The 27,059-nt window shown below is 41.6% G+C and overlaps 1 long non-coding RNA gene across 1 annotated transcript; it reads right to left on the bottom strand.

Annotated features, from left to right (window-relative positions):
- Positions 1-6,587: 6,587 nt before the first annotated feature.
- LOC115610678 lies at positions 6,588-27,059 on the bottom strand. The gene is made up of 3 exons (XR_003992305.1): positions 26,884-27,059; positions 8,201-8,347; positions 6,588-7,187 (listed from the first exon to the last, which is right to left on the bottom strand). It is a non-coding gene; the product is annotated as an uncharacterized LOC115610678 (long non-coding RNA).

The raw sequence follows: 27,059 nt of genomic DNA on the forward strand, positions 1-27,059 counted from the left end.
CTGCCAAATTTGCAGCCCAGGCTACTCTAACCTTATCTTCTCTGCCCTGTGGACATCACTCATACCTGGTATACTTAAATAGCCCCAGGCAGTGAATTAAAAATACTGTTTTATTTACAATTCTGTAGCAAATGATTCACTGTAGATATATACGTCAAGCTTTTCATTAAATATTCACCATTCAGTTGTTTGCTCCTGCTGCCATAAGGCAATGCAGTGGCAGTACCACTGCCTACATAACAGTGACGACTGCCTTAGAATTACTGAGAGTACACTTCTCTGCAATAAGGTAATAACTTGCAACTTATTTGCCAGGAATATACAATCTGAAAATCACTTGGTTTTTGTTTTAAGCAGCACTTTGACTTAAAGTTCACCATCAGGTACCGAAGCCACTTTGATGCTACAGTCATCTAGGTCACTCCTAGGATCAGTCAAGTTTCAATCTGCAGCAGTCCAAAGGGTTTTCAGGAAATGTGTAGGTGCATCAGATATATATGGTCTTTTTCAGAAGATGTACCCCCTTTCTTGAGTAACCACCTTCAATCAGATACTTCCTACCATAAAAAAGTTGCACATTTAAAAGCAAGTATGAACCCACCCCATATACCATAATCCCAAATTTTGAAAAGATCAAATATGCTCCCTTTTATGTAAAAAAATAATATATGTAGCTAAAAACATATACTGCCTCACTCATTACTGAAGTACCAGTAAATAGCAGTTACATCTGAAATCTCACCACAATCAACACAGAGCTCCAGTGACCTGGATTTTTTTCTTCATACCTGAAGTGCCACATACGAGGCTTATTACACTGAAGACAGCCAGGGAACAGTTTATGCTAATGTGTTTTCCTTACCAGTTGGGACAGGTTACAAGAAGGCATGTGTTCAGTCGCCACAGCTCAGCTGGTTGATGAGAGCTTGCCTGGTCAGCCACAACAAACTAGTAATTTGCAACTGTACAGAAATATCTCTAAAAAAAATATATAAGATTGCTAAAGATGCTCTCTTAGAACTGCGAAGGAGAAACTTTTAGCTTTTATATCTACTAGAAGAAATTCACTTATAACCCTGTATTTGCCACTCTCTGGTACTCTGCCACCACTTTCTGGCAGCAAAACCATTATGGCAGTGTCAGATGACTGTTAGGACATTAATAAGTGGAATCCAGGATAAAAATGGTCAACATGTTCCTCCATACAAATACTTCTACAATTATGAGGAAAAAAGGGAGGAAGCGTTTAGAAAGATCACCTAAGCAAGCCTTGCCTAGGATGTTTGTTCCAAGGCAGTCACACCGTCCTGCACTGCTGCTTTCAGAAGTAACAACATCCATCCTACACAGCCAACTGCAAAATTATTTCTGGCTTTCAAAGAAAATCTTTCCATTCTGTTCCTGAAACTATTCAATACTGCTGTATCCACAACTGGTTCTAATACAACTGCCTGAAGAGTATATGGAGGCACTGGGTGAGGATTACCAGAAAAAGACACCTTTCCAGCTGGAACATGACATCTTCTGCCCACTTCTGTTTAGCTCTCTGCTTCAGACTCCAAGTACATTGCTGGGACTGTATTTCTGTTTCACTAAGAGTCCTTACTGAAAACAGAAGTCATGAAATTAGATGGTGAAAGTTGGACACATCCTCTAAAAAGCCACTCCAAACTGATGCTTATGCTATGCAGAGGGTTCTGTCTTCAGAAATCACAGGGAAGTTTCCCTAAGGAAAGAAATTAGGAAGAAGTTCTTCCCTGTGGGGGTGGTGAGGCACTGGCATGGGTTGCCCAGAGTAGTTGTGGCTGCTCCATCCCTGGCAGTGTTCAAGGTCAAGTTGGATGGGGCTTTGAGCAACCTGGTCTAGTAGAAGGTGTCCCTGCCCATGGCAGGGGGTTGGAACTGGATGGTCCTTAAGGTCCCTTCCAACCCAAACCATTCTATGATTCTAACTCATTTGCTGCACAGTCCCAATGTTGTGGAGGATCATGGAAGACACAACCATTTTGTAAAGGGGAGTCAAACAGTTGACTGACTTAATTACCAAGATTTATCAGCATGGACAGAGAGGGTCAAACCAATAAGGAGTCTGTCCACCCACAAGCAACACTGACTCCGGAACATCAGGGTCACGTCTTTGCAGGCCTGACTTTGATAAAGTTTTCTTCATATGACATGACTTTTATGTACTGTAATAAAATTTACTTTATTTTCACATTGAAATTCACTATAAAATGTACTGACAACATCCACCACGTGCTGGAAAGTATAACCACCCTGCATGCACTGCAGAGCTGTCAGAGTTCCAAACTGCTTTGCCACATCCCATTCATGGGAACACCACGCACTCATAAAAAATTCAGCTCAGAGGACAGAGAAGGGTGAGGAGGGTTATGGCCTCCAGCTGAGCTGCACCACAGGCCGGTAGCAGGAATGTATCAAGGACTCTACCCATGCTCATAGAGGCTACAAATCTTGCAAGATTTGAACAAGCTACTGCAGTTGGTAAGGATTCTCTCTATGTTCACCAGGAAAAAGCATCCCCTTAAATCATGACCCCATACATCTCATCTCAGGCATCTCCTGCTGTCAGAAGATAAATCACCAGGCAGGAGCAGTGACCGCTAAAGGCAGCTGGTCCCAATCTCGCACACCCTGATCCCTGTCCTGGCAGCAGCAGCAAACCTAATTTCCCCGGATGCAGGCAGAGGCAGAGCAAGCGTTGAAGACATGACCCTTTTGCTGTGCCCTTGGCAGGCTGCTGCTGCCCAAGGCAACAGCCTACATCACCTATGGTCCCAGCAGGCCCTGTTTTGCAATCAGTTCTGTTATATCTTCAAATGACTCTATTAGCACCTTGAAAAATAAGTCATTTGAGCCCCACCTAAGTTTTGGACAGATTTCAACAGTTGCCTTGACTCATGCATCTGCAGACTAATTGCAAGTATCATCCAGGAACATTAAAGCCCACACACAATTGTGACAACTTTGATATTATTGCTCAGAACAGTGCCCACTTGAGTCATGCTTTAATTCAGTCACTAGTATTTTCATGGAAAAAGGCATATTTCCTCCCAACCCATTTTGCAGAGTGGGAAGCACACAGGAAGGATTTATCCCACATAAAAATAAATTGCTATTTGCATGTCAGAAAATAGCTGTAGAAAACAGAAAAACATCAATTATTCAGAGTGGCAAATAAACAAAAAGGGATTTTTTCCAATTTTTAAAAAGAAATATTTTATCTGCAAGCAATGGCTCCATTTTTTCCCCCAACAAAGCAATTCCCGAATCTCCTCTGTATGGAGTTTACATATCAAGTCTGACACACTGGTTTGATTACTGTGAGAATAAGCAAAACAATGAGCTTGTACAGCCCAAAAGCCTGAATTCAAACAGACATCAATTCAACCTGTAGAGAGATATTCCATTGTGCCTTTGAAAACCTGCCCGAAAAAATTTAAAAAAAAAAAAAAAAAAGAGAAGAATAGTCTTTCACACTTCTTTTTCAAGATGGGAAGAGAGGTTTTCTCTTTTAACCAGTGACCTGAAGAAGTCAGCTCCACTCTTACACATTAATATGCCATTAGCACACAAGTTCAGGGCAATTATCTTGGTGAATGTGACTAAATACAACCTAAGACACCACAGTGAGAAAGAAGATGATAAATATCACTGTTAAATAATTTATATTGCTGTTGCAGCCAGACATGCCTGTAGGGCGGGGATGAGGTTGCTGCCATGCTGCCTACATGCTCAGGTTGTGAACGTGGTTCAGTGTCTTGGCCTCTCTGTCTTTTCCACCACTTTTTTCCCATACAATCTAGGACAAATAACCCATCCTACACCACAGATTCCTACTGATATGCCAGGGCAGTTATTCCACCTCCCGCACTGAACAGGTCCACCCTTGACTCAGCCACCATTGTGAGGAGCAACAGCCTCTCTGCTCTGAAGACAGAATGAGCTTACTGTGGATTTAGATCACTTTGTCTTATTCTGGCAAGTTTTAATGAGACTGGGAAAAAATAGCAAGCACTGATAACGAAAATGGTGGTTTGTGCAGAGGGTTAGTACAGTATTAGTTTGACCAGTGGGATAAAATAGCAGACTGTGGACGGCGGAGTTTTCTGCTTCGTGATCTATTTTTTCTTAAGATGGCAAACAGCTAGAAAAGTGCTCATTAATGGATAGTGACAGGTAGTTTCCTGTGGTCTTAAAACAAACCATCAATTACACAGAGCGTTTTCAGTTCTAGAGGCTAAAAAGCATTCAATACTGTTCAGCTAGTTGCATGTTTTTCAGATGATGAGAAAACCAAGTGAAAAAAGAAACCCACAACAGGAAAAAAAAAAAAAAAAAAAAAAAAGAGAGAAACTATTTGGCTTTCCCCAGGCCATTATGCTTCAAAATAGCCTTCAGCTGAGGCCTACATACTTCGTGTCCCTGCAAAACAAACGGCTTTTTGGAGAGATATAAGCCAGATCTTCATTTGACCTGATCATCTTTGTTCAGCAGGTCAGTAAAGGTTTGGGTCCCATAAAGCAAAGCACAGAGTGGCAAGAAGGCCTTGTAGCTTTACTGGGTACTGCCAAGAAGGCTCATTCTCATCTCTTTTTCTTTCCATTTTAACCCTTATGCACTGACAGGTCAAGAGAAGACTTCAAACTGGTTACAAAAAACCCCACACTTACGAAAGGTAGCAACTTTTCCTCCTCTAGAGTGGCAGAGAACACCCCATCCTCCTAAACCAGCCCATTTTTCCTTCACTTGAAACAATCTTAGTGAGAAAACAGAAACCGTGCTGGCAAACGTTACAAGACCTGTTCCTCACTGTAATACTCAGAAAGGGGAACCAGTTGCACCACTAGAAATATGCAAAATAACAGCATCCTAAAGCTATATCACAAAACAGAGCATTGTACATTATGGGGCTTTTCATACCATCTAATGTAAACCAAAAAATCTTCCTAGATGTCTTTGTAGGAAATTTATCGGGTCTCAGGAAAAACACAGCTACTGTATTTAAGATGGTGACAGAAGTGTGCTTCTGAGCTGTGGGCACAGAGTGAACTATCTGGATGTTCAAGTACACCTTTTACGCAACAGATGTGAGGTTTGGAAAATGTGGCTCTAAAAAGCACAAGGTCATACCCAAGCAAAGACTGGTACTATAAGCTCTAGAGAATATTTCTAACACAAGCACTAGTTCTGAGTTCCCCTTCATAAGCAGATTGTAGCACATTATAGAGCTGGTCTGAGAGGCTTCTGCGTTAGGCATTAGCTAGCGCTGTACATTTAGAAACAAACTTTGACAGCACAACTAGTTTTGTGTATCTACCCTGTAGCCCAGGAAACTTACAGAAAACATGGAAACTTATGAAATACAGCAAAAGGTAGCTTTCTGTGAGTAGAAAGCTCTCTCCAGAAACCTGTCTTCTCTTGACAGAGGTGCTTGTTTGCTCACACTGTTGTGCTCCTATTGCATGTTCAAATGATCCCCCATCCCAGCTGTGTGCTCATGCCGTGAGCAATAAAGTAAGGCCTATCAAGCTATTTCAGATTCAGACCATTCTTATTATTCACCACAGAGGATATAGTGTCAGTTAGACAGTGGTTTCACAGGAACTGTATGAGTTATCTTGCTATAGTATAACCACAGTACCAACCACAAAGAAAATATTTCCGCCCATAGAAATGTTCAATATAAGCATTATCTTCATGTAGAAGAAAGGATAGTGGGGACTCCTTTGAGACTATCCTGAAGCACACTGACTACAACAGTACCAATTCAATTCAGTAGAGATTGTCCATACCTGCTGTCTTTCAGAGCCAAGACTATAAGTTTTATGACCGTATTCAGGGTGAGTTTACTGAAGTCAAGAAAGAGATATAAGGACTCCTATTAGCATGACCTGTCTACATCTTGGGTCAGATCCCAGAAAAAAAAATAAAACAAACCAAAACTGCACTCCATTTTCAGCCATAAATTATGTGCTTAATTATTCAGATGTCAAACTCTGCTTGCAAATAACTAGGAAGGTCAAATCAGAGTGACTTAGACCTTTGAAAGCCAGTTTCAGGAGGCAGTCCTTTCCACGGCAGACATGTAAGTACATTATACTTAGAACTCACTGTCATTTTTTGCAAGCTGCTTCTACAAGGGCCTCGAACAAGGAGTGAACTCTTCTTCCCACTTGGAGCAGTTAAGGAGCCTGTGATGCCAGGGTCTGTGCTATGTGCTTGCGAGATGACAGAATTTCAGTTCCAGGACTTCCCCATATAAACATCTAACTGTATAAAGTAGGAGGTAACCAACTCTCTCTCATATTGTTCAGACTCCTCATGACTAACTAGCATTTACGCTCAGGATAATCTCGACCTGGAATAAACCCAACAGAGTATGGGACAGAGGATGGATTAAGGCCTAGGGTGTTTTCTTTGAACTAGTAGTCACAGTAGGAAATTACTAAATGAGTATTAGATCGCAAAGGGCTTCAAGGCAGGGACCATAGGCCGTATTATTGTGGCTGTGAACAGAGACACGCTGAATTAAACTCCTAATGGGAATAAGCATTAAAGTGCAAGGGACATGCACCCTGAATTTGCCTCTTTGATTTTTCATAGTACATGGCTACAAACAGACTGGGTCCAGCTCCTGAAATGCAAAAGACTCCTGTTGACAGCACCATCTCACCTCTCCACACACCCAGAAAAAGCAAATCAGGTCTCAGTGAACCCAAATCAAACATCCCATTTCCCAGGCGCTTTAAGGGGCCATATGACTGACTGAAAGGATTTCATTGTGACTCAAAGTGAGAGTAACATGCCTTCACCAAGGAAAAGGCACTGCCTTCTACCATTTCATGTGTAAATAGTTGCTGCCTCTGCTTCCACCAAACCTCAAAGCTCATTACAGCTTAAGTGTTAACCCATGAGAAAAGCCCAGAACACAGAAAAGTAGCATGGAGATATTACAGCTTTAATCCTTCATAGGATTAGTTTGTTTAAATTTGATGAGATAGAAAGGAAAATAAAGGGTACACATGAAAAGACACCTGGTTACATCACCTCAGCAGTTCCATGAGTGTCTTTTCTTGTACTTTTTTCTTCCCTTTCTTTTTTTAGCATTTCGAGGGATCTCAAGTGAGTCAAAGTGTCCTTTACTCTCTCACGCACAAGAGGAGCTGCAAAACATGTCACAGAAGTTACATCTTTGAAGACCCAGACACGAAAAACAGATTCTGCAGCAGCATTAAACATAAATTACACAGCACAAACCCTGAGCTTTCCCTTAGAGCTGGCATCTTGCTTTTCTTGTCTCCAAACATGCAAGCAACACTTGGATGTGCTTTGTGCACCCCTGTTCTCCTTTCTCCTGGGGGGGGGGGAACCAACCAAATAATTCAGCAGAGAAACTGTTAATTTAACAAATGAAGAACAGAGAAGGAACCTGATGAGAAATGCTGGCATCAGATATGGGAAAATGAGAAGCCAAAAGGGAAATGTGCAAAGTGCTTTAAGAGTCCAGGAGCAGTGAAGAAAAGTTGTGCAAGACCAAAAAGCAGGAAGAAACATGTAGTCTCTATGCATGCATACATCAGGAGAGGAAACAGATGATCGCAAGACACACACGCAAATTTTGCCAAGAAAAAAAGAGACCTGAACTCCTCTTTTTTGTTTTTGTAACTTTCCATTTCCCCTCTCCACCATGAATTTCTGCATGTGTTTGACTGGATCACTGAATCCAAAACCACAAAACCTGAGTGCTTACACCCCACATGAGAATATACAACCCTCTTCTCATAGATGCTAGATGTACAACTTTCCGTAATGATAGGCAGAGGATGTAGATGTTCACTATTCGTAAAACCATTGCTTTTCCAATTGAATTGAATGTAGGTGATTGCCTCTGAAAATATAACCTAGGGGCTTTCATTCCACTCCACCAGTAAAATGGATACAGTGAAGAGGTTCTTCAAGGAAGAGTGCAATAGTGAGGGAAAAAACAGCTGGATTTATCACATCCTTCTTCACTTTTTAATTAGGGAAAAAACGGAGGAAAGACACTGGAAGCAAAATCAATCTGCTGCCCTTGATTTAGCTTTTTGTTTAGTGACAATTTGACTCATAAGACCAAATTATCTCTGGGGAAATAATTTCACTTCAAGGCAATTTCTCCAGTAGATAAGTTGCTTACCTTTCTTTCTCGGGTCTGTGTGCTTCCCCCCTTTGTTCTCTGAACCTGAGAATATCTTTAATTTCAGGGCATTTCTTTATCAGCCCTTCAAATGAGATCTTCAAAGTGAGAAGCATTTTCTCCATACAACTAAACTTCTCTTCATACCTATAACAAGTTTTAAAGCAAATTAGAAATTCCTTTAGCTGCAAAACACCAGGGAAAAGAGATTTTGGAATACACAGCATTTTGATTAGAAGAAAGAGTAAGTGAGATACACTGACTGATTTGAAGTGTATATGATAGGGAAAAAAAGTGACCTTTCATCAGACCCATAATTCATCAATACCGTTCCCCACATCTCATCTGGAAGCCAGTCATATCGCTGGATATATTGTGCACCAGCACAACTATTTCGGCCCTCTTAACGCAAATCACGATAGAAAAATTGTCATTTATTTCTGCTATTTTTTCCTTTACTTTCCCAGGGATTTAACTTTATTTGTGACTTAGGCAAAAATAAATTTTGACGATCCTAACTGTGGGTTTGAATCTAAGCTGCTTGGAATTTATGTTTTACTTCTCATTTTCAGCCCTGATATTTCTTTGTAAGACATCTCACTGGGAAGTAACCAGAAAACAATTTCCTTATTTCCCCTTTTTTAATTTTTTTTTTTTTAGAATTTTAAAAGTCATGTAAGAAAGATAAAATGACCATCAATAGGTCCCAGGGGGAAGACTGGAAATATAGGAGATTCATAAGCAGTTCTTAATGCATTAGCTTCTCCCACACATTCAAAACCCACATGAAAATCGGAACCCACACAGTAAAAGCCCTCATGAATATGTGCACCACTTAGAAATTTAAACAGTCTTCTAATGGAAGAAGATAACCTATTAAAGGCAAGAGTGCCCATCTACCAACATAATGTTCATGCTGCTCAGACTGCTGGGGCTCTCTGTTTTGCTATTAAAGCCCTTACTGCTTTTTTCTTTTGCATAGCACTGAGACAGAATCCTAACAAATGTGTCGTTTCCCGGTAGGGATCTCTGCTTCCTTGCTTGCCTGTACTGAGGGAACTGGGAGACACACCGATGTAACTGCTAAGCAATTGGAATGAAATGCTGACAGCATGGCAAGATCAATGGGAGCTGATCCACTTGCATTGTCTTTCATATCTCCACAGTTCTTTGCAATTTGTATTTGCTAATCCAATTTCCGCTTCCAATGTGTGTAGGCCCTCTTCTTCGTTTTTATCTCTGACTAGCATCACCTCAAGGCTAGCCACAGACCAATTACTATCTAAAACCTCTGCAAGGACCAAATCCATATCTATGTACCTTGAGAAATCCCCTAAAGAAATACTCTCATCCACACCAAAGAGATACACTGCTACTAGGGAGCAGTTACTGTAAGAGCAGCCCTCATCCTGATGAAATGTGGCTTGAGAGACAGCAGAAACACTCGCCTCACCTGAACGTTCAGGACAGTATTTCTATGTGAACGCATCCACCTTTCATTCCTGAGACAGGCTGAGAGTTTGCATATCGTGAGTTACGATGGCTCAAGTGATGAGTGACTGTCTCAGTGGAGAAGCAGCGCAGGACAGCTAAATCCATCCAACATTTTGCTGTCACTGTTGAAAGGGGGAAGTCCTACGCTCCCTACATCACTCTTAGACATAGTCTCTTGCTTACCTTCCACCAGCTCTGGTGCTTGCTGGGAGCAGCTGGGAATTGATACAACCCAGTAATCCAGCAGCAAATTATCTCAGGAAAAGCAATTTTGCTTTCTGCCAGGATAGGGGCAAAATCGGTTCAGTAAAAAGTTTTACGAGCTGCAGAGTCAGCACAAGACTACACAGCTGAGAGCAAGAGCATGGGTGGGGAGGACAAGGAGGAAGAGGATCTGTCCCCCTCAGCAGATGTAAGTTGTTTGTAAGACTCAGCCATAACATGCAACTTCACCTTTGGGATCATGCAGATGTTGTCTCCCATCACTACAAAGGCATCCAAGCAGAGTGGTGAGGAAGGAAGGGTAAAAATTCTTTGGAGTGCACTTTGACAGAAAAAAGAAAAACATGTGTGAATAGAGTTGTCCAAACATACATTTTTTTGTGGAAGAAAATTGCAGGATGTGTATTTTAGGAGAGATGATATTTTTAATCCTTTTTTATTTTTTATTTTTATTCATTAAATCTGCTGAACATTAATCACAAACAAACATTTGGCACAAAGGATAGCCCTATTAATGATTCAGTGCCTTGGTTCTTCCAATGAGGGGAAGCACTAAAATCCAGCATTTACAGGCTGGATAACAAGCTGTTAAAAAATAACGGGGAAAACTCCTAACCTTTGGAGGGAGGAATAGAAAAGGGAAAGAGAAAGGGAAGAGAAAGGAATAGGTCATTATACATCACAAAAATAGATCACAAATTTCTTTTTTTGTTTTAGTTCTTTGCAGGTTTCTTTTTAAGTAAAGGACATGACTTTTAAAAAGCCTTTAAGAGCACTACTTCGCACTTTTAATAAAGACTTCTTAAAGACATTAACTTCCACATGGCCCATAGCCTTTTCCTCTGCGGCAGACACGAAATGGCTGTTCTGGCAGCAACCACTGCTCTCACAGCCAAATATCTACACCCCTGTAACTAAGCATAGCTGGGTTCTTACCCAAGGGTAGTGCCCTCAGGGTTCCTCTTCTCAGTGCGACTAGCAAAGCATTGACGACCAACAGCTATTACCACCACACCAATGAAGTCCTCGAAAGTCATCTCCAACCTGGGAAGCAGGCCTGTGAGGGTAGAAATTGCATCATCCAACAGTATGCACTTACACATACTCGGGAAAAAATCATCACGGTAACAGCTCAGAAACAGAGACAGGCAGCCAGAAGTTTCTCTCTGCCTACCTGTTTCATGGGTTCATATCATTAATGATCTCTTCCTCTCATGGACCAAACACTGCACAAAGTGCCCACAGTGGCCTGCAGGTATTTATTATTTACTGCGATCTCAGGAGGTCCACGCTAAAAGCAGCATGGGAAAGCAGGCAATGTTTTATCCACCGCATGACCTAGTTTCAGCAGCTCTGTCAAGCACTTCTGTCACCAGCAACAGGGCTGAATAATGTTCAGCGAAGTAGGTGATGAGTTACGTGAAACTAGCTTCCAGAGGAAATTAATTTCCACAGAGAGGCTCTGGCTACTTGAACTTTGTTTTAAAAAGCTGTGTTTTATTGCAGTCGAAGTTAATGAAGAAAGGTAGCTGACAGGCTGCTGCACAGTCTGTGTTATCTCTCAGTCACCTTTATTCCAGCAGCAGAAGCAGCAGTGGAACAGGAACATCCACTGGAATGAGCTTCCATTTGCACCCATTTTACTGTTTTTCTTCCAAATGCCACATCTACTGCTCTACTTATTGCCACGAGAGATAATCAAACCCACTTTTAATACAATGCTGTGCATATGGCATCTCTGCTAAGACCATTCTCAAGCAGAAGAACAGATTGCAAAAAAGTACTGCATGCTCAGCCTTCTGCCTGGGAATGTAGGTAGGAGATAACATCTATAAAACTCCCACCACTCCTTACGAGCACCCGATCTCCAAAAGAAGTTATTTTTCTGCTTTTATTTTGCCAGACTTAGCACAGTGGATCTCCCTCCAGGGTTTCGAACTCTCTGCCCTGTGCTTGACCCAGTCTTTGCATGCTGGAAGATTTTGGAGGCCCTCGACTGAGACCTTAGTCCAGATAGTAGTATAAAGGTAGTATTAAGTCCATCAATCTGAAGAAACTATTCCCCGTATTACACCCACACTGCAAGATTTACCCTAAAATTTAGGACAAACTACTTTGTGGAACCTACGTATGGTTCATTCACACCCAGGTAGGTTACTGCTCCTAATAGTGCCTACCTCAAACATCTCACAATATCTATTGTCTCTTATCATGTTCAAAAGCATGACTTTCTACATTCCAAAGACACATGGGAAAACGTGGGAAAAATGCAAAAGAATCTTCTACTGTGGAGCGGCTGCTATTCCGCACTGTTAATCTTAGCACAGAAAATCAGGCAACTTATCTCTGCAAAGGAGATCCTTTGCATGAATATTGCTGGAAAACACACTTTGATGTGATCAGATGCTTCATAGTATTTCCTCACTGAGCATATCAGGAAATAGCAAATGGGTTGAAGCAAAGACTTCACAAGATGGTATTTCCTTGTGGTATTTTCTATTGAGATTTTGAAGAAAAATGATGATAAACTTGAAGGTTTTTAGTTTTACATGTCTTTGAGGCCCCATGCGCTTGCCAAGAATCAGGAAAAAGCACGTGCAAACTGTAAAAAGAATTTTAAAAAACAATGCTCAAAAATACCAGAAACAGCTGTTTAGGCATATATCTTACCTGAGATACAGTCACAGGCAAGAACAAAAGGGATCTCCCACCTACCTTTTAGCTGCCCAGAGAATGTAGATACAAGACTAACAACTTCTTTGTCCTTACCTATCTTTACCGTACTCTCTCATACAGTATTTTACACATTTGGCTAGATGCCATGGAAATATCCCACACACTTCATTAGCTGAGAAGCTTCTCAATAGCATAACCGTGGGGTTTTCTACAAAGAAGCTCAAATGTGCATCTGCTTTCCTTAACATTTCTAGATCTTCTGATCAGTATTAAACTCAGCCACATCTGATTCATAGGAGTGCATAACCAGCCTTCTCACCAGTACTCACCAGCCATTAGCATACAAAATTAATGACTCAGTTCCTCATCAGACTGCTTTAGAAAAAAAGTTTTTTAAACAATTATGAATTCTGAGGAGATTTGTCTTCAGATTTTTTTATGTTGATCAAACTCTTCTTTGTAGCCACCAACATCAGAATCTTACTTTTTAAAAATAGAAACATGAAAGTCATAAGAAATAGCATGGCTCCAGAAGTCCATGCTACAGTCAAAATAAATGCACGAAGCTTGATAGCTTTTTTTTCACTTCTTAACTTCGCAAGCTTTGTAGACAATCTAGAGCAACGTGCCAGGCCATCAGATATATAGGCAGTCCTAGTTTTTTCGGAGGGACAAGAGGCAGCAGGAAGGTGAGAGATCCCTGCTCTTGAGGGTAGGCAAAGCAGCAGGTGAGAGCAGAAATGCGACTCCTCACATGAGCAGCCTATAGAGGTGCAGAGAAGGAGCTGTACTATTTGCAGCTATAGCACGAGATCAGTAAGCAATACACTTGGTCCCTAAGCTTCAATTGCAATGAAATCAGAAGCAATAGCTGGAAGCCTCTAAGTTAATGACAAAATTTTGATTGTTATCTTTGAGTCTAGGAAGTGGGAATATGCACACAGACCTAAGTCTTGATGTCCCACAAAACCCACCAGATGCACAGGTAGTAAAATTCTACCACATGAAAAGTCATTTCAGATCTTGGGAAACCTCTTATACTATTCTTCCAAGAATATATTCAGGCCAATTAATTTATTCCTGCTCTAAGCCATATTAGCTGCTAAAAAAAGCCAAGGTAGGGTAGGGGATACCAAAGCTTGTTTTATATAAGAAAAAAGAATTTTTCTTTTCCATTCCCCTTCTAACTAGAAACATCTGACCAGTGTTGTCAAACTAGACTATATTTACTTCCAAGAAAAAGATCAAGTTAGATCTTCACTGGCAGCATAAATGGTCTCAGAAAAATGTATGAGTGACAAAATCAAAGTAAAACCTGAAAAGACGCAGAGGGCTAGAATCAAAATGTTTGTCACTTCGGTCTTCAAAGTTTTTTCCTTTCTTTCTGCAGGTACCTCTCCATTCTCTCAGTGTTTCACTACAATTGCTATTAAACTGGGATCTGTCCCTTTACATCTGATGTGAGAAGAAGTGCTATTCTCCAGGTCTAACAGGGACCAGGCTGTAGTCCTACTGCCTGCCTTGTTCACTATAGAAGAGTGGTAGCAAGACAGCTCACAAGAGACAATGCAATTCTAGCTGGGCACTGTAACCGGGTGGGGTGCTATGACAAAAATGCTAAAATAGCAGCCCAAAATAGAGGAGTGAATGAAAACCCTGCTGCTACCCCAGATAGATCAGGGGGTCTTCTCTGTCAGGAGGTGGAAGCCCAGTGCGTGCAAGCATGTGCATAGCCATCAGAAATGAACATATGTCCTAAAAATAAATCCCCTCTCATCATTAAACTCAGCAAAAGTACTCATGTGTGTTGAATGCTTATTTTCATAATCTTACCTGCATTTCTGTGCTGTGCATCAATTCTGGCCTGCACAGCAGGGGCAGGTCGCTCGGATAAAACCCCTGACATTTTCCAACTCCTTTTGAGAGCCTGCATCCACGTAGGGACCGTGACAGCTGCCGGACTGACAACCCCGAAGCAGCATGCTGCTGCAGCTTGGAGCAGCTGCTGCGCAGTGGGCAGTGCTGTGTGTGCCCCTCAGCATCAGCCCAATGCAAAGGGAGCACAGCAGGGGGGAGTCAGACTTGGAGCCAGTGCCTTTTTAGCTTCTCTGCTGAAAGGTGCCAAGTTTTCAGTGTTGATTAATTGTATGCAGGGTCTCCCCCCCGGGCAGGGGCAGGAGCCACCACCTCATGTCACCAGCTGGTGAGCAGGCACCACAGATTTGTACCAACAGTCAAGAAGTGCGAAGGCAGATCCTGCTCTTCACTGCATGGCTAGAGAAGAGCTCTAATCCGGGCAGCAGCCTCAGCCTGTCCCTTCAATCCAAGCAGTTCAGAGCCTCTTCTGATGCGACAAATGTTGCATTTGCATTTCCCTTTCCCACGTTGGGTACTGGGAACATATCGCTGACAGCAATCATACAGGCTGTACATCACGCAGCGCTTCTGAGGTCTCCTTTTGTGTGTTCACAATAAAAATACCATGAAAATCCATTGGCACAGGTCATCCTTCAAGTCGCAGTGCTTGCTAAGTGAAGAGAAACATATGCAAGGCCTAATGTTGTATCATTCAGGGCAGCTCTGACTGCATGCTGGAAGCTTCCTCAGCACAGTAATTGCTAACACCTCAGGTTTTTTTACAAAGTGTTGAAACTGCAGTTTAAGTGAAACACATCTGCTAGTCAAGATATAAGCCATTTTTGAAAACACAGTATATGTTACAGAGCCAGAATATACTGCCATTGTACCACTGCCCTTCTTTGAAAGGTAAGTAAAGGAAAGGGTCAGCCTTCTTGATATAGCAAGCCAGCCACACAGCAAAAACTCCATTTACCACGTACCAGCCTCCTACTGCTCACTCAGCCTCCCCCAGCCAGGACTGCATCCTCAAACACCTCCGTGTCTGAAAGCCTGCATCCATCCCCAAACCTCTCTGCATCTGAGGGCCTGGAGGACCCCAGCCCTGCCACAGCTCTTACCCGAGGTGCTGCCTGTCCCTCCAAAAGCAGGCAGAGGAGCCGCACTTTGCTCCCTCACACAGAAGAAAGCTCCTGTGCTGTGCAAAAGAGCTGCCCTTCAATGATTTGCAATCTCCAGGAAGCCCAGAAGCAGCTTCTTGCTCACCTTTGTACCGTATGCCATTAAAAACAGGCATGGACCATAATTTCTTTACAAATGCAAAGGCTTGAGCCTCTCTATCTTTTAATTTGCCTTCAACTCAGAAACCATCCCATAACTTTGAAAGCTAACAGAGAAACTATGAAACAGTACAAATATCATACATTTCCAAATATCACCTGTGAGCAGCTAGGTGGAAAGGAATAGAGCAAATGAGATCTCCTGGGTCTGGGAACTTGTATCTGGAGAGCAAACCAAACAAGCTGCTTCCCAAAGGGCCCTTTGCATGCAAGTTTGAAAGGATGAGGCTGAAAATCAGCATAGGCAAAGGAATCTTTTTTTCAGAATAGTCCTTCAGTTGTGGAAGAGTAAAGATACACTTTCAGAAGTACTGTTGTGGCTTAATCTTCCTAAATACCATTTCGCAGGAGGCCAGCACCCTGCATTTTTAAGAAGACTTCATAGACTGTTTATCTTAATATAATCTCCCACAAACATTTATAGCGAGAGTTTTATTTAATGCAGTCTGTGATCTGCATAAACATCATTGGTATTAGGATAACCAAGCTCTGAACTGAACTAAAAGTCATGTGGGAGCTTTATTTGGGATATTAAAGTAGCACAGTTCAATATATTATTTTATTTGCACTAGACTGGTGGGAATTAGAGGTTAGTCATATGGGGATTTTAACTGTTGTGTAGTTACGAGAGGCTGACTCAATGGTTTTCCTGTTGTAAAATGTCATCCAACTGTCTTGTTACTTCTAATTACAAGACTAAAAAGTTAAAAACTTGAATCCCCAAAGAAAGGCTTGAATTTTGGGGTGGGACAGCAAGAGAATAGCACAGAAGGAGAGTAGAAAGGTATCTGCAATCACAGTTCCACACTCTTCTCACAAGTAACTAGAAAAATGGCACTAGTGCTTCCAAATCTAATTTTCTCTCCATGACCCTGTGTCAGATTCAGTCAGTTTACAAGTCGATTTCGTATTATTAATTGTCAGCCTTGAAAACTCCACTTGGAATCTACAAATCAAGTTGTGTCTCTTTATGCCTCCTAAATCACCGTAATGAAGATTCTGCCCTTTGTAATTTACCTGTTGGTGCTTTGGAGATGCAGACCCAAATCCATCTTACTCACCCCTGCAGTGCCTGCGCATGCTGGATCTTTTCTGAAGCAGCACTGGTTTTTCCATGTTGAGGAGACTAAGATAGACATTTCCCAAGAAGCCTCACTTTTTTTTCTCTGCTCTCTGCAAACAGCCTCTGTATGTTGCATGCATATTGCTGGGATGCTCAGAGAATCGTGAAAGATAGGTCTTAAAATACTGGATAAGATACACAAAGTGAAGGACCAGATGTGATTATCCACTGCTTTGCTCTGATCTATATCTTGACTATCTTAGTAAGCAGAACAGGCAAAGGATGAAAACCGAAGGATGGGGAAAACCTGACCACCACAGAAGAGTTTCAATATACCCTGCATTCACTAGGTTTTATTTCCTGTGCATGCAGGAATCCAGGTTTCTGTGATATCCACATTCTTTTGCCACTAGCATCAGTAACTACTATTTGTTATCAGCAGAGAGCACTTGTCATATTAGAAGTCCATCTTTCTTAATATTCTAGACTTGGTATTGATTTCATTTACACAAACATACTGTCTATTTAAGCTTGTACTTTTAGGAAAGTGATAGTGCTTTACATTAGGAAGTGTCACTTGCTAGATTCACATATGGCAATTGCATGGTGAGTTGAAAAAGAAGCAATCAAGGGCTGTGTGTAGGAGTTCCTGATTTGTGCCTCAGAGTTACTGCTTCTCTGCCAGGTATAAAGGCAGAGACAGAACAAACTCTTCTAGCAAAAATAACACTATTTTTGACTGCTTGCACATAACCAAGATCATGGATCAGATTTCTTATGTCAGTCATGCTATCTTATTAGCCAATTCTACAGTCTGTGTTAAACCTGTATTTTACTGCCTGTGGTCCAGTTTCTGCTAATCATTCAGACAGGCTGAAATTATCTGATCCCAGAACCTTCGTATTTACTCCCCCAAACACAAAATCAACTCCAAAATCCATATATCAAACATAAACTTAAAACTTTCTCATACCACTTCACAGGATGGAAAATTGACAATAAGTTCGTGATTTTCACTCCATTTGTTCATCAAATTCTTGGGATTGTGAAGCCAGGAAGAAGAAAATCACCATGTGGTCATTAAACAAATACCAAGGAAAACTACAGCCTGTTAAGAAAAGTTAGCCATGTGGTCCATTCTTTATGAAACCAAGACTCTCCTTGCAAAAACACATTTTTCCTCAGCAGTTGCTTGAAAGACAACCTTTTACAGGATGTTCAAACAGTTGCAGAACTGAAGCCTCATATAGGTTATGATCTTGGCCGTATCTCATTTTTCCCTTGCCCTTATTTACAGGGGTCCAAAATAGCCACTGTAATTGATTAAGCAGAGCAATCCTGATGTTGCTTTAATCTCAGGAATTCCCTAAGCACCTGAATGTGGGATGCAGGGGAGGTATGTCAGGGTAGGCATCAATCTCTGTCACACCACAGCATTTTCATATAGTCTTTTCAAACAAGTATGGTTGTGATGCTATTCTCCCTCTGGGAGACTGAGTGAGCAAATATACCTCACAGCCAGTAGCATTTTGTATATTTCTCCCTTGCTTTTCAAAGCTTTAGCTTAAGAACATACACTGTGTAAAATGGTAGTTTTGCTGTCACAAGTAGAGACAGCTTAGTACCTAAAATAACCTAGTGGGTTACCCAGTGATGCCAGCAACTACTCCTAAAAGGACAAAGGATGATAATCTCTTATTCTCCCTTTGAGAGGAATAACCCATCCGTACTTCCCTGATTTCCACCTACTAAAACCCTAAATCATTGCTGAACTACTGTCAAGGTAATTACCTCCATCCATGTCACCATTTTAACTCCTTTTAAACATTTGGTCTTGCCCGCAATCTGTGGTAAAGAGCTTCACTGCTTATCAAGCACTGTGGGGAGATTTCTTCCTTGAAGACCTTTAAACCTGTTTCCCCAGTGAATTTCACCAGGTTTTATCACATTATGGCAGCCCAGAGCAGTTCATTACTCACTTTCTCTATGCTATTCACAACTGACCTCTATGGCACCCCTCAGCTGTCTCCCCACAGTCACGGTTTTTTCCTTGACTGAAGAATGTGACTTAGTCTCATGATATATAAGCTACAGCATCTATCCTCCTCCTTGCCCTTTTCTGAACATTTTCCAGTCCTACTGCATCCTATTTGAGATGGTGTGATCAGAACTGCATAGATTTATATAGAGACATAATGATATTAGATCGCCGTTCCTTTTCTGGTCATGTCTAGCCTTCCATCATGAGGTCACGAGGGAACTGAAACAATAGCTTTTAAAACGCAGAAGCAGTATCTTCTGTGCCCCAGCTGAAACAGCTTTGGTTACAGGGGATCCAGGCTCAGATGAATGGGAGGATGCCACCAATAAAAGCAAAAAAATAAAATGAAATAAAATGAGGCAGTCAGGTTAGAATTTATTTTAAAAGAGGAGAGAGTGAGGTAATAAAAAAGAAAAATGTATGCAAGCTTTCCTAGCACAGTGTTTTGGGGGGGTGGAAAAAAAATCATATTTTATTTTCAAGCTGTGGTTTGAAAAAGTGTCAGAGGAAACCATACCAGAAATTTAGGATATGTCTATGCTGCACAATGCTAATTTACCCAGCTGAGCTCTGTGCTAATGCAGTTAGATTGCTTACAGTACTTACTGCTAACTAGTTTAGAGCTCTCTCTGAAATCTCTTCACCAAATTGGACTGTGCAATGGAGAGATACTTTTTTGAGTCTTCAGCACTGCAGGACACCTTGAAAAGGCATGTATCACGCTATCTCCTTTATACTAGTAGAATAGTGGCTGTGGTACTCTTGCAGACATAGCATGTTAAATATACCTTGCAAAAAGATGCCAGCCAGGACAACCTATGCAGCCTAAACGTGCATAGATGAATATGCCTACAGATTTCAACAGAAGTGCTCTCAGGCACAAAAATACATCCAGGCATATGGGTGTCCTGCACCTGTAGGGCCCAAAATTTGTAAACCCCTCATGCCATGCAATGAAAACTAGCTCTTCAACAGAGGCTGTGTGTGATATTGTGCTATAGGGCGACGATGCCAAACACGAATGGGTGTTGTACCTTGAACACGGCACCTACCGCACACTTGAATGCATCTTACTGTACACAGGCTCAAAACATAAGAGCTGTACTGTGTCTTGCTAACTGTGTTAGCTCTGATCTAATGAGAAAAGTTATTTCTGCCCATAACAACAGGGCAACACCAACCTGTGCACAGAGGGTTGGTGCTCATTGAGGGCCAAGGTCTTCCTCCAGAAAAGGGTCTCACATTGTTATGGCCTTGTTGCTGCTTTTACCTAAAGCCTTTAGCCACAAGAAAGCCTGTAGGGGCATCCCCACCTGCCTTGCGCTGTCTGGTATGACCCCAAATCTGCAAAGAATGGAAAACCTCAGGTTGCTGAGCCCCCTCCGAGAGCATGCAATGAGACTCAGCACTGAGCAGTGCCTGGAGGAGATGGACCCAAACATTTCTGAGTAGCTCTTCACTGAAACAGGCACAGAATAATCACACTTCCTGGACATGGGGGTAGTTATCTTCACAAGCTGGTCTGGGAGAAACACTATTAAATTAACAGCTACCCATGACACACATAACTGACATGATGGCTGGTGTATTTTTGGCCTGATTCCTGTCTGTCAGCTCCCTTTAGTAAATTCTCTCCTTAGCTAATTTTAACCAAATTTGAAAGAAGGGCTGGAGTCTCATAGATAATTATATTTTTATAAGTTTCAGGGATCTGGCAGCTGGAGAGGGAAGAAAGACCAAAATTAGTGCTTTCCATTAAGGGAAAGCAGGCAAAACTCAGCCACTATATATTTCAGCAAGCCTGAGACAGCCAAACCCATATGCATTTGGTGGCAGACTAGCATCACTGGTGTTTGCTCTTGCCAGAGCTGGTAGTTTTGCACTGGTGTACGGTTTAGGACACAAACTCGCAGACATCCAGTTTAATTAGTTCTGCTATTCTCATAACAGTTTCTATTATTTTGTGAAGTTATTGGTAATAGCAGAGCATCCACTGAATAAGGATGATCTGCGAAGGAGCAGTCAAAAATATCTATTTTATTGTAGAGAAAAAAAAAGGTAATGATGACATCTCAGCTATAACTTTTATTCTCCTTGAGCAGTGTGTTTTTCAACTTTTAATCCTAAAGTTATTAGAAAATAAGATTGGGCAGTGAATTTTGCCATTATTAGAAAAAGAATTCAAAGCATCTCAGGCCAATCTTCTGTTATGTGTCAAATTAAGGAAAATTGTGTTTTGCCTTTAAATTAAAAAGCAAAACAATTCTTGAGAAATAAAAATGATATTGTTCAAGGCAGAGTAATAAAGTATGAATGCTTCTCCTTCAGCTGACTGTCTCTGTAAATGAGCAAGAACTCTGAAGTCAATAAATTGCCATTACCCAAGCTTTATAAATCCTCAGTGGTTGGATCTTACCACATAGTTTAAGTTACAAGACCTGAGAAGAGGCTAAGAAAGATTCATTTGGTGTATTTATAGGCAGAGACGAGGTCTTCAAACTTTATCAATTGTTGCTTGCAGTGTCAACATGGAAAAAGTTACTCATTGTGGAAACTGCTGCTTCTAAAACACAGCGTTCTGCATGTGAAACCATAAATACAGGCCTATGGCTACTCAGCAGAATGAGAGGTTTTACCTGCTCGTTATCAAGTGCAACTTTGCTAGCAGATTATCTGAAAAAGGTAATAAAAAAGGCAATACAAAATTGAGTTAAAAGTAGGGCCAGCATGGATACAAATAGCAAATATCCCTGAAACTTGGAGCTCAGTGTAAAAAGTGGGAGCGTTGTCAAAACAGGAGGAAAATATGACCATGTATGCACGAAGTTGCATGAATCTTACAAGGGAGCTATCTAAGGATCAGTGACCACAGATGGATTTCTCCCATAAGGATTTGGCCCCTACATGGAACAACATGTAGAACTGAGAAGGATATGTAACAGTACAGTTTGAAACGGGAAGATCAGAAAAACAGATAAAAAATAAAGTCTACACCACAAAATTAAATGACTGCTGAAGAGTACTTTGTGCCTGGTGGAAAACAAGTCTAAGCTTGACTGCAGTGTCCTTTGTGAGGAGGACGTCTACATTAGAGTACAGCATCCTGAAAAAAAATCTGGTAGTCTAGGTCTTGTTAACTATTAATGCAATTTGGTACCTAAATTTGGAGCTTGTGTCATTTACACACTTCTGATGATTTTTACTCCCTTTGAGTGAAGTAAATTCAGCAGGCTAGGGACTGTCTTACATGTTTATCTCCTTAGCTGATTCCAAAACACAAACAATAGCTCTCCATCCATTTCTAGAAGAACAAAAAGAGAGACCTCTATGGCAATGGACGAATGAGAGAAAGCCACCATGACTGAGCTCAGAGCCAGACCAGAAGGGGACAAGGGCTGTAGGAAAGCTGTTAATTAAATATTGCTTCTACTATTAATAGGCTGGTGGAGGGCACCATTATCAAAAGGAAACATGCATCAGCTCCAGCAAGCTGTTACTTGTACTTGCTCAATTTACAAGGAAGCCATTTGAATACGTCAGATTAAGATTACTATTATTTGCTGTCATGGGAGTCCTTGAAAGCAACCTATGAGCTTAACAACACATGGTATATGAAAGCATTCAGAGCACAGCTTTTACTGTTCCCATGCCTTTGAACTGCACTTGGTGACCTTGACTATTCTGAGCAGGAACACAGGAGGGCTGTATTAAGAAGGAATTATTAAATATTGATTTATTTTTTTCTGGCATTGGGTATCAAGATAGATGCCAGAAATCCACCTATCCAGTTAAAGCTGACCCAGAAAGGGTGCTTCATCAAGTTCAGGTCCATAGAAAAGAACACAGGGAAAAGTTTCTTGCTTCTTTGTTCATCTTATAAAAAAAAAATAGGTGGTCTTTGCCAGTGTTTGGAGCAGATGGTTCAAAAAACCTTCTGTAACTGCTGTTAGCTGAGACACAGCTAGCCACACTGTTCTTCTACACTCCCATCACACACCCATTCACTCCTGAAAACTCATGAAAACAGACCTAACACTGAGACCACAAAAAGTTTGGCAAGGGGACTTTGCAACTGCTTATGCGGTGCTTGGGAACTTTGCTGATCCAAAACCTGGCAGTTGTGTGGCTTCCCACAGCGCACAGGACATAATCTTTCAACCAGAAACTCCCGGGTCAAACTCAGTAACTTGTGGCATCTTTCTGCTAAACTGGCACATGCTGCAATATTCCCAGCTCATAGCAGCTTCTGAAAGAAGGTGCAAAATTAACATAGCATTGGATGAGATCTCAAACAGAAATCTTGAACTTTGGTACTTTACTGACTGCTAACAAGACAGTGCCCTTCAGCAACTGTTTCTCTCATTCAAACCAAATTAACAAAAAGCCCCCCATGTCCAGCTCTGGATTTTAAGGCCAGTGTGACTTTGTCCAGAACTGGATGAGTTCCAGGGCTAAAGGCAAGGAAAGTGCCAGCACTTGGGATTGCATTGAAGCTCAGCTGCAACTTGAACTAGCATACAGTCTTTCTGGCACCTCCAGTGCTACTGGATCCACTTTACAAAGAGAAAGCTGGAGGACATTTTAATGACTTCCTCAAGCTGTAGTCACATTGCTCACAGTTCTCTGCTGACAACGCAACATACTCCTTTGAACTAGGGCTTCAGCTTACTGATGTTTTTTTCCAGGAGATTTGCAAGAACTGTCCTCTTTGAAAGAGTCTTAGCCCAAAGAGGTTGTGCAGTTTTTGCCCTCAGAGGTTTTAAGGATTTAACTAAGTAGTCCTGAGTAACCTGGTCTAACCTTACTGCCTATTCTACTTTGAGCAAGAGATGGGACTACAGACTTCACAAGATTAATTCCAGCCTGAATTATCCTATGATCCTGTGAAAATGTGGAAGACTTGTGGATAAACAGTCTTCTATTTTTTTTCTCCTATGGAATAAAAGATGAAATTTTTTCCAAAACTTAAAGAAAAATTTCTGTTTGCCCTGTGTCCTGTTCAGATACGTTGGTACAGATTAAGCAGTATTTGGCCAACCCAAAGCATGGATCTGCATTTCAACCTTGAGACTGAAGCCAAGTTCTCTGTTTCATTTTAAATGTTGACATAGTGGTTTTCTGCAGTCTGTTTAAGCCTGGTAGCCTGAAACTATTTTTTTTGGGGGGGGGGAAGGGGGGAAGAAGGGGAGGAAGAGGAGAGATTTCAATGACATCTGTTGGTGAAAAGAGAGAACCCTCACCTTGCAAGTCCCTTAGTAAGACTTGCCAGAGGAGAGAGCTTTCCATAAGAATCTGTTGAGGAGCACAGGAAATACCTGGAAAGCACTGGGCTGAAGCAGGCTTAATTTTCATGTGTATTTTCTACCATTTCAGGCTCTTTGTTAAAGCAGATGTTTTCAGCTGGAGATGGGTCTAATAGCCATTTTGCCATACAGGAGAATGCAAAGTTCAGTGCAGACTGGCAGCCTGCAAAGTTGTGGCAAAGCTGCTCATGGAGCATAGAAATGCTTGCTTGGAAGTATTTCTGGTGCATTATAGAGGCAGTACAGATTGTGTAAGACACTTGCTCAAATTCTTGCACAAAATCATGGAACCACAGAATAACTTAAGTACAAAGGGACCTCTAGAGGTCATCTGGTTCTACTTCCAAAGTTGAATACCTCCAAAAAGGAGATCCCACAGCGTTTCTGGGCAGCTTCCTCCAGTGTTTGACTACCTTGTTTATAAAGATTTTCTTCCTTATATCTAGCTCAAATTTCTTATGCTGTGACTTGTGTTTGTCACCTCTTGTCCTTCCTCTGCTTCTCCTTTTATGTCATGATCCAGCCCCCTAACATGTCTTTGTAGACTCACTCCAACTTGCCAATATCCGTCCTGTGCTAGGGACTCAGAACTGGGCACAGACACCAGACATGGCCACACAACAAGTGCCACAAAAAGGAAGATAACCACCTCCCTTGACCTGATGGACAAGCTTCTGCTAACGCAGCTGGTCTAACCTGCAGTTGGTCTTCAGTATCACCAAATGCAGGGCTGCAGAGATGAAAGTAGCCAAGCAGTCTGTACGGGTTGGTAACAGCAAGAGAATTGGAGGGATTCCCCCCAGTCATGTTTCTCTGAAGTTCTTACTGGCACCCCTGCCTGCCCAACCACTGCCCTGGAAACAGCCAAGAACAGTGGGAGGACTCAAGCCAGTTTACACTAAGATCTGAAACACATTTTATGGCTCTGGTTATTTTATTCTCTTCAGGCTTCCTTAAGAGATGGACAAGCAAAGACATCAGCTGGCAGATGGACTGACAGAGCACACAGCATCTATGTCTGAGGAGAAAACTGAATAATGGAGGACATGGACAGATGCAGCATCTACTTTTTAAGTAAAAAAGTAAAATCTACTATATTTGCTCTTTTGTGCAGTATCTGGACTGACTTAGCTCATGGCTGAAGTACTGTAAAATCATAGTGTGAAAACTGGGAAATGTCAGCTGTGCTGCTGAGAAAACCTACCCTGAATCAAAATTTAGACACTCTGCCTCAAATAGCAATTTCCATTGTAATTGCCCTCCCTACACCAAGTTTCTCTAGAATGATATTACTTCTTTCTTCTAGAGCATAATACAAGTTCATTCACTTGCTTTCCACTTTGGAAACCAACAAACTGTTATTAAAAATGACCATATTTGTTCCTTCTTCGGGTAGAGTTTCTGTCACTTGTATTTGTCGTAAGTCATGTTTTGCCCTATGACTAGTCCTGTTTATTTCTGGGATGACAGAAGTGGCAAATTTTGGCCCATAATATCTGTGTGTATCAGAAACAGAGAGTGGAAGAGAGACAGTGAGAAGTGATTAGAGTACCATGTATTCTCAGTAACCACCCACATACGCCTGCACCCCCACAGAAAAGAAGTATCACTCTACAAAAAGTTATTAATTATATTTTAAAGATCTACAGGTTTTGGAAGATCTGGCTTCAGAATCAGCCTCATTATAACCAGTCAGATCCAGTTATATTTTTTATTAAAAAATCTACTAAAAAGCCCAATAAAGATTATGATGGAGTCTAAGATGCCCTCACATTTTTTTCCACACTGCCTGCTTTTATTGCATTTCATGAATATTTGCATCGAGTTCCCATACTCTAACTTCCAATCTATATCCTCCTTTTACAAGCTGGCCTGCCCTTCAGCAGTTTTCAGTGACCACTCAGTATTACGGAGTTCCAGCCCAAAAAACCACGACCTTAGTAGGGTTTAAAGAAGAAAAAGCAAAGAACAAACAAAAACCTTCGAAAACCTACTCAAAAGTAGAGATGAAGCACAAAAGGGTTTAAAGCAGTCAAATATTAGCGAAGCAGACATATTAGTGAAGCTTCTGACAGAGATTAAAGCTTCCAGTCACAAAAAGTCCACCCCAGCCTAACCCTCCTTCTACAGCAATGTTCACACTGTCCTCACTGGGTTTGGGCCCTTTCTGGGGACAGCCGGCCCCAGAAGGCAAAGGGCAGCTGTGATATTATATGTAGGATAACCAGACCTCTCCAGCGGGTGCTTTCCAAAACTATGTCAAAACATGCAATAAGAGAAAACGTAACATACATATATATACACACATACAGAGACAGACACAGGCAGACTTGAATAGCACCGTGGTGGAGTGTCCATGCTATAGAGACTTGACAGAAACTTAAAAACAAAACAAAAAACACCCCAAAGTAAAAACCCCAGAGATCATTAAGATTAAAGCTCCTTCCAGGTAGTTTGGTGATGAGGGCCAGCTCATGTACCATGAGTTCACACCATACCTGCTTGAACAGCATAACTAGATAGTCACCAGCACAAAACTCCTGCTTGGTCCCAAAAATCCTGCAGACTGGGGAACACTATGCAGAGTCCACATCCACCCAATTTCCAGATCCCGTCTCTGTTCTGCACGGTGTATAGCAAGAGCTTCACGCAAAGCAGGGCATCCAACCAAGTTTGCAGGACCTTACCTACAGCACAGCATGGGATGGCCCGTTGCATAAGCACATGCCGTGCCAGATAAACTGCAGTATCAAGAGCTGTGTGAACCGTGTAACACAGACCAAACTGAGATGGAAAAGTGAAAATCAGAGGAGCCTATCTCATCTTCTGCCTTCAGAAGAGTTGTGGAGCCTACTTCCAAACT

This window comes from Strigops habroptila, chromosome 1 (assembly GCF_004027225.2).
Source record: "Strigops habroptila isolate Jane chromosome 1, bStrHab1.2.pri, whole genome shotgun sequence".
Classification (NCBI taxonomy): domain Eukaryota; kingdom Metazoa; phylum Chordata; class Aves; order Psittaciformes; family Psittacidae; genus Strigops; species Strigops habroptila.